Here is a 7,772-nt window from a genome sequence, read left to right as displayed (position 1 = left end):
ATGGACTCACAAGTGTGATTGTTGAAGAAAGGGCCCAAAAAGTTTGAATATGGCCCTAAGTTTTGTGTGACTTCCCCTTGGGTGTTCAAAGTTGACTTCTGCGTTCTAAAGGGAATTCTAAGTGCCTAATTCAATACTTTGCTCACTATTGCTTAAAGAACGTTTGTTTTCCCTATCCTTTCATTGTTAGCCAACTCCCGAAGCCCCGTTACAACCTTTGACTTCTATCTTGATCGTTATGTGTTCAATAATGTGGAGTTTGGAATTGATATGAGCTTATGGAATCACTGGTTCTCATTCTAAGTAGTAGCATTCCATTCATGAGATCATATTCATGTCATTGTCGTAAATCCAGAAAATGCTCTCTTAGATATAACATATGTGAGTGTTAGAATTCATATTTACATCAATCTTCTCACATATAACTAGTGTAGGGTGTGTAGTCAGAAAATCTGTGTGAAAAACGAGTGCATATCTTGTAAGGATTTGAGCAAATTCTCTAAGGCATGTTACTACATTCAAAACATGGTTTTAAATGCTTAATTGTGAAATAGTATGTGGTGACTATGATTAAGAATGTATTCAAGTGTGAAGATGACTAAAATCTATGAGACTAATGATTTTTAACTTGTCATGTGCATTGGAAATCCGAGAGACGATTGTTGGAAGGTGTAGGTGGTGTTTTATTCGTTTTGTCTAGTTTCGTGTTCTTTTGTTGTTTTGTTTTGCTCGAGGACTAGCAAAAGATAAGTGTGGGGGTATTTGATAGGAGCATATTCATGCGACTTAAATGGCTTGTTCTCGTGCATTTACGTTATGTTTCTTTAGTTATTTTAGTACTTTAAGCTATTTTCGTGTGTTTGTAGGTCCAAAGGGCTAAAGGAGCAAAAAGATGCATTTTGGAGACTTTTGGAGCACTTTTGGGCTAAGGATGGATAGCTTATGCTTGGAGCCAAAGTGTTGGACGAAATTGAAGACCTAATTGAAGACCAAAGTGTTGGAACCTTGTTCCCTTTAGTTTTAGGATATTTAAACCTTTCTTATATCCTTAGTCGTGCATAACATTCCAACATTCCACTCCTTCATTTCAGCCACACTCCCACATATCATTACTTATCATCACCACTTATCACTTATCATAATCACATATCATACACATATCATTCACCACTTATCATTCACCACTTATCATATCATACACTTATCATATCATATACTTATCATTCACTTATCATATCATTCACTTATCATATCATACACTTAATTAATTAACCCACATGCACCCTTTATTCTTTCAACATTTCAGCCATTCCACATGCACTCATTGTCATTCCAACCTTTAATCCATATGCACTCCCATCCACCATCATTGCCGTGTGTTGGGTTTGCATTCCCCCTTTAATCAACACATGCATCCCCTCACCAAGAAATCATTCATTCCACATGCACCCAGAAATCACTCATTGCCATGCACATTCATTCACCTTTCTCCCAAAACCGTGCATATCATTCCCCTCACTCTTTGTTTATTTCAGCCACATATCCAACTCACATGCAATCCCTTTAATTAATTCAACCTAGCTTTAATTCACATGCACATCCAACACACCATTCACCCTAGTTCTAATCAGCCAACATATGCATTTGCTCATTCAATCAAGCACTCCACATGCACAAACCTCTCATTGCCGTGGCTACCCATCCCAATTCCAGCTTTCACATGCTTTCACATGCATTTTCAGATTGTCCCCTTGCACATGCAGCCACATATTTATTGCACATGCATTTCCAACCCACATGCATCCTTTAATCATTCAAACATGCAGGCACATTCCCTCCTAGCTGTCATGTTCCCCCCATTTCACCTATAAATAAGCATCCATTGCATTCATTTTAGGACATTCTTCCATATTCAGAAATTCACCAAAACCCCTCCCCCTTTGCCGTGCAAATCCACCACTTCCCTACTAATCCAAACACCACAAAAACAATCCATTGCCGTGCCTATCACTCCTCACAAATCCTTAGACCTTGTGATACAACAACGAGGAAGAGAAGAGTGCCTAAACGTTCATACAATTCAAGTTTGAGTTGTTGGAATGTTTAGGTGTTTCTTTGATTTCAATGGTTAAATTCAATTCTCTTTGTTTTGTACGTATGAGGAATGGAAGAGAAGAGTGCCTAAACGTTCATACAATTCAAGTTTGAGTTGTTGGAATGTTTAGGTGTTTCTTTGATTTCAAAGTTATGAGGAACTAAACCCCCCCTTGGCTAGGGGGGGATTCGAAATATATGTTTATGCTTGCATTTTGATTTGATTACTTCTAATTGCGTTTCATAAGTTGTGGATTCAATTTGTTTAACCGTTTGATTGATAACTTATTTATGTATGTTTATTGAGAATGCGCGCTTAATTTTCATGCATGAATATGACGCTAGAATATAAGTGAGTTTCACCTAATCGTTATGAACTTATATTCACAAGTAGTGGAGGTTGCTTATAAACAATCGCGTTAAACGAATTCTTGGCATAAGTTTCATGCGTATTCCATAGTAACGAATGCCTCGTCAACACTTATAATTTTCATAGAGCGTAATGATTCTTGCTTGTATCTCTATTATGCAATCATGTAGGGGACTTGTGGGGAATGTTTTGGGTTGTCGTATGCAATCATCCAATTCAATAACGTTAGGAAGATTTGAAAGTTAATTTAAGCGGACCTAATTAACTTGGAGCGTTGAGAATTCATGGTTTATTGAAATGCAATTGGAAATCATTTTATTATGCAAGTGTAACATGTATGGAGATGAACCCCTTAGCTAGCCTTCATTCCATTCATTAAATCAAATTCGTTTTATATTCTGCCTAGTTTATTAACTTGTTTCGTTATTTCAATTTTCGTCCAAAACTCATTCCCCCTTTACTTTATTGTCCAATTTAGTTAGAAAATGTATTAGTTTGTGTTTCTAAATGTTTTGAATCAATTTATTTCCCAAATTCGTCCAAATTCACCAAAGTGCTCAAAACTGCCCAGAAAGTGTTTTTAAGGCAGTTTTGAGTGTTTTGGGTGATGTTTGAGTCTTTTGGTTTGTTTTAGTGTTTTAAAGTTTAGTTTTGCATTCTTTAAGTCTAGTATAGTGTTTTATATTGTGTTTTTACGTTTTTGAGTCAAATCCAAGTGATTAACAATCCCTCCTAATCCCCGGTCCAGAACGATCCCTACTTATACTTATACTACAAAATGATAAAAAGAGGGTTAATTTGTGTGCGTATAAATCTCGCATCAACATTTACGTAATATTTTTGGACTATAGGAACTTACAATTTGGGAATCCGACGTTCGGATCTTCCTGAATTGGAATTGTTAGTTCATAAAATAAAGTGTTGACCGCCACTTGGTTTTGGCAATTGGCGGAGATTCGACCGTTGGATCATAATGAAATATTAGGATGTGGTTCTAGGAACATAATGTGAATCTTTGGAAGTAAGGGATCGGAAATCCGTGATGCAGATCTTCCGGAGTGAATTATGTAGGGATGTGTTTTTTGGTAAATTATGTATTCTATCGGTAAAAACTCTAAGACGTGAATTGATAATTGTTCTAGGCAACATTGGTTCGTAATGTCTCAATATGCATGCTAGGGAGTCGTAGCACGGACCTCAGGTGAGTGGGTCTTTTCCTTTCTATCGTGTATTTCATATATATATATATATATATATATATATATGATTGATAATTCCACAAACATTTTTAAATTGATTTATGCATATTACCTACATATAATTACTGTGAATGCTTTGAAGTACTAGTTTGAACTACGAATGGCTTGATCCTTGTTTAGGGTACATAGGTAGTCTAATGAGACGTTAGATGCATCCATATAATAAATGAGACTAAATAATTGAGACAATAGCCTTGTTTGGGGAATTGAGCAATGTGAGGGACATTGGTGGAAAATGTGAGATTTAGCCTTATGATTTGGTGGTTAAATGTTGGTCATAAATCAATGTGTGAATAATCAAGAAATTAAAGTAAGGAAATATAAGTAATGATAGTTAATAAAACTAGTGTCTAGTTGGGCTTATCAACGATAATTATTCCTGAAAATAAATAGTTTGGAAGTGGGGCGTTATAGATTATGCATATCACGCCATGTTGTATATATATTTGGAAACACTATGTTATGGTTCAGTATTAGATTGCATCATGGCATATCCATATGTATATTATTTGCACATAATTATTGTGAATGCTTTGAAGTGCAAAGGTGAACGCAGGACACTCAGGTAAGTTCAGGTGAGTTTATGGAATTAGTTGAAATGATGGAGTTATGGCATGACTACATTTATGTTTTAGGAAACTCCAACATTGTCGTACAGGTTGTCCATGAGTTATACATGTTATATTAGATGCATTAGAGCTCATAAACCTGTACCCCGGTGTTAGTGCTCTCACCCATGGCCAGGGCACAGTCATTCACATGATGTTCACCTCCCACACCATACGCTCATCTTGGATCCAAGGCAGGTGCACAATCCCATTGTACAGACCACAATAGGTGGTTTTGACTGGTAGGTGACCCGTAATTATTCGCACAATCTTCACATGATCGTAGCACTTGAGCGTATTTATTTACACCCAGTCTTGTCGTACAGCCCACTTTAGGTGGTTCTGACTCGTGTGCAGGTATACTTATTGAGCTATTGGCTAGCATGGTATTAAGCTATTGGCTAGCATGTTGATGAGTTATTGGCTAGCATGTTATTACGCTATTGGCTAACATGTTGATGAGCTATTGACTAGCATGTTATTGAGCTATTATCTAGCATGTTGATGAGCTATTGACTAGCATGTTATTGAGCTATTAGCTAGCATGTTATTGAGCTATTGGCTAGCATGTTGATGAGTTATTGGCTAGCATGATATTGAGTTATTGGCTAGCATGTTGATGAGCTATTGGCTAGCATGTTGATAAGCTATTGATTCAACCATACAGGTCACGTGAGGTGAATCCGACTAGCATGTTGATGAGCTATTGGTTCAGCCGTACATGCCACAGTAGGTAGATCCGGCTGACATACCATTTCATATTGATTTATTTCACCTGGGTTACTTATTCTTGTTGAGATATTTGACACGGCATAGCTGTGAGATTGTTATTTTGGTTATGGTTTTGAGTTATAGTCACGCCTGTTATTTTCTGGGAAATTATACAGGTGTTACAACGAGGGGTTACTACTTTTGGTAATTGAAATTGATTTGAAAAGTTTTGTTTCGCTCACTCACATTTTCTATTTTTGCACCCCTCCAGGTTCTAGCAACAGAGTTCCGTATCGACGAGGATTCGTGGCATTTTTCAGTACAGATGTCTTCTTATGATGGTATAATCATTATCTTACCTTACTGTACTATACCTATGCTCTGTATCACGCGTGACATGGGTCCAGACCTGTTCATCGCGCACTCGTGTACTTAAGCACTTTTAGGTTTTAATTTATTCACATTTTATACACTATCACACTTTATGGCTTCGTCACCTTCCAGGTGTCGGCCAGCACAGCTCGATTTGGGGTCCTAGTGGACATTCTGGGTCGGGGTATGTCAAAGAATCTCATAATAAAATTAAATAAATAAAAAACAATTTTTTAAACTTATTTAGAATAATAATACAATAATGCAAATTTGAGAATAAGTACGATATTCATTAACCAGGTAGAACACGTACAAAGAAAGGGGATACGATGCTAACAATGGATCTCGATAAAAACCTTGTCAGGAATTTCAACCTAGTGGAAGGGAAAAAGAGCGTTTCCTACCAAATTAAGTAGTAAGACTATCCTAAAAAAGAATATCAGATATTACATCTGGAGGTTCATTCAAACCATGAAACTTGATCAGCTAAAGTTAAAAATCTGGCAAATTTAATATACAATATATACACTTTGGCTATTGTACTTTATAGTAAGTTTTTATAGTAGTTTAACTTTAAAATCATCAAAATAATTTTGGAAAAAAAATCCCAAAATGGGACTATCTTAATCTTGGGACATAAATATGATTTTTTTTTTTTTTTAATATGCAAAGAGAATGCACACGCCATGTACAGCCACTTGACAGAAATAGGATTTTCTTACACCTTGAAATAACATAATTGCCTTCCCATATAAATGGGTCACTCAAAAAATTGAAACACTCATTTCTAATTTTGTAGAGAGAGAAACAAAGAGGTGAGAAAGAGGAACCTCTCTCACCTCCCCCACTTTCTCGTATTCTGTGGACGACCTGGTACATGAACAACTCATAGGTAAAATCTATCTTCCATTTTCCCCTGGTTTTGGCTTCTCAGCATCTTTATGACTCTTTTATCTTCATGAGGAAACCTTTCTCGCCTCCCCCACTTTCTCATACTCCACCGGCGACCTGGAACATAAACAACGGCATAGGTAAAACCCATCTTTCATTTTTCCTTGGTTTTTGCTTCTTAGGATCTTTATGACTCTTTTTTTCTTCATCTTCTTTTTATGTTTAGCTTAAATTCTACAATTTGTTGTATTTTTGTATGAAATTTGATGCTTTAATTTGTAGAAATGAGCTTGAGTTTATTGTGATTTGTTGTTTGTTGCACTTTTGAAGAAATGATTTTGTTAGGGGAAAGTTGATTTTAGTTGGTATGCGGAATTGAATTCTAGGTCATTAGAGTTGGGAATAGTGTTGGTACCTTTTGTGGAGTTGTGTGAATTGAAACTTGTTTATATGGTTTGTTATGATTCTCATTTTCCAAAATTACATCTTAGTATTGGTGGATAATTGGGATGATTCTTTGCAGCATATATATAGGTTCTTTAATCTTGAGATTCACATTGGATTATAGAAATGTTCAAAACTCTTGATCTAAGAATAGTTTTGAAGGATATACATTATAGTTTTTAAAGTATATCTTCTAAATTTTTCTATACTTTTTCTTATGCGGTCTCATGTCATTTCAAAGGGAGGGTTATGTTCTTGGATTTAATGGATTATCTTATGCTGTCAAAGTTAACGATGCTTTCAACTTCTTGAGAAAGATGAGTAAGAAAGGTTGGGTTATAGTGGCTACTGTTGTAAATTTCAATACTCTTATTGATGGCCTTTGTAAGGCTTTTGAGCTTCAGGAATCACATTTATTATTGTACAAGATAGATTTGTTATGTAGGTTATGTTGACAATTTTTGACAATTTTATGGAAACATTGTTGACAATATGAATGTTTTAGCCTCTGTTGAAGGTTTTTGTGCAGGGCAAACTGAAGAAACTTGGTACAATATGTATCCAAATGAATGTATTTGTTTATTTTCTTATATCGCTTGTAAATTTGTTACTCGATTCTTTTATGGGGTGTTCCTATCCATTTCGACTTCTTGTGTCTCTTTTGTAGCTCCTATGACTAGTTTACAAATAAGGAATGCTGCTAGGATTACTGATAATTCAAAGTTTTTTTTTTTTGGTACATTTCAAATGTGCATATTGTAAGCATCCAGTGACCATGGTGTGTACATGCTATGTGCATATTATTTGCATGGCTTGATCATGTTCTACGCATTAAAAGAGGTCAAATTTGGGTTTGTGCTCAATGATTGTAGCCTAATTTTGACATAATGCGATTAACAACGACACAAAATCATGCCCTATACGATTTGAACCTACGACATCAAGTTTTGGAGACTTAAGCATGCTTTGTTCATTCTTTTGTGTTGTGCATCTTTTCATTTAAGAAAGCAAACATTGTTAATG

General features: G+C 35.7%; 1 long non-coding RNA gene across 1 annotated transcript; it reads left to right on the top strand.

Moving 5' to 3' along the window:
- Positions 1–6,235: 6,235 nt before the first annotated feature.
- LOC148693547 (uncharacterized) lies at positions 6,236–7,240 on the top strand. Its single transcript, XR_015952702.1, has 2 exons — positions 6,236–6,445; positions 6,991–7,240. It is a non-coding gene; the product is annotated as an uncharacterized LOC148693547 (long non-coding RNA).
- The last annotated feature ends 532 nt before the right edge of the window (positions 7,241–7,772 follow it).

Source organism: Pyrus communis, chromosome 10 (genome assembly GCF_041283825.1).
Source record: "Pyrus communis isolate YQ-2024b chromosome 10, ASM4128382v1, whole genome shotgun sequence".
NCBI classification, from domain to species: domain Eukaryota; kingdom Viridiplantae; phylum Streptophyta; class Magnoliopsida; order Rosales; family Rosaceae; genus Pyrus; species Pyrus communis.
Note: the sequence above shows the minus strand (reverse complement) of the source record. Positions and strands in the feature narration are given on the sequence as shown.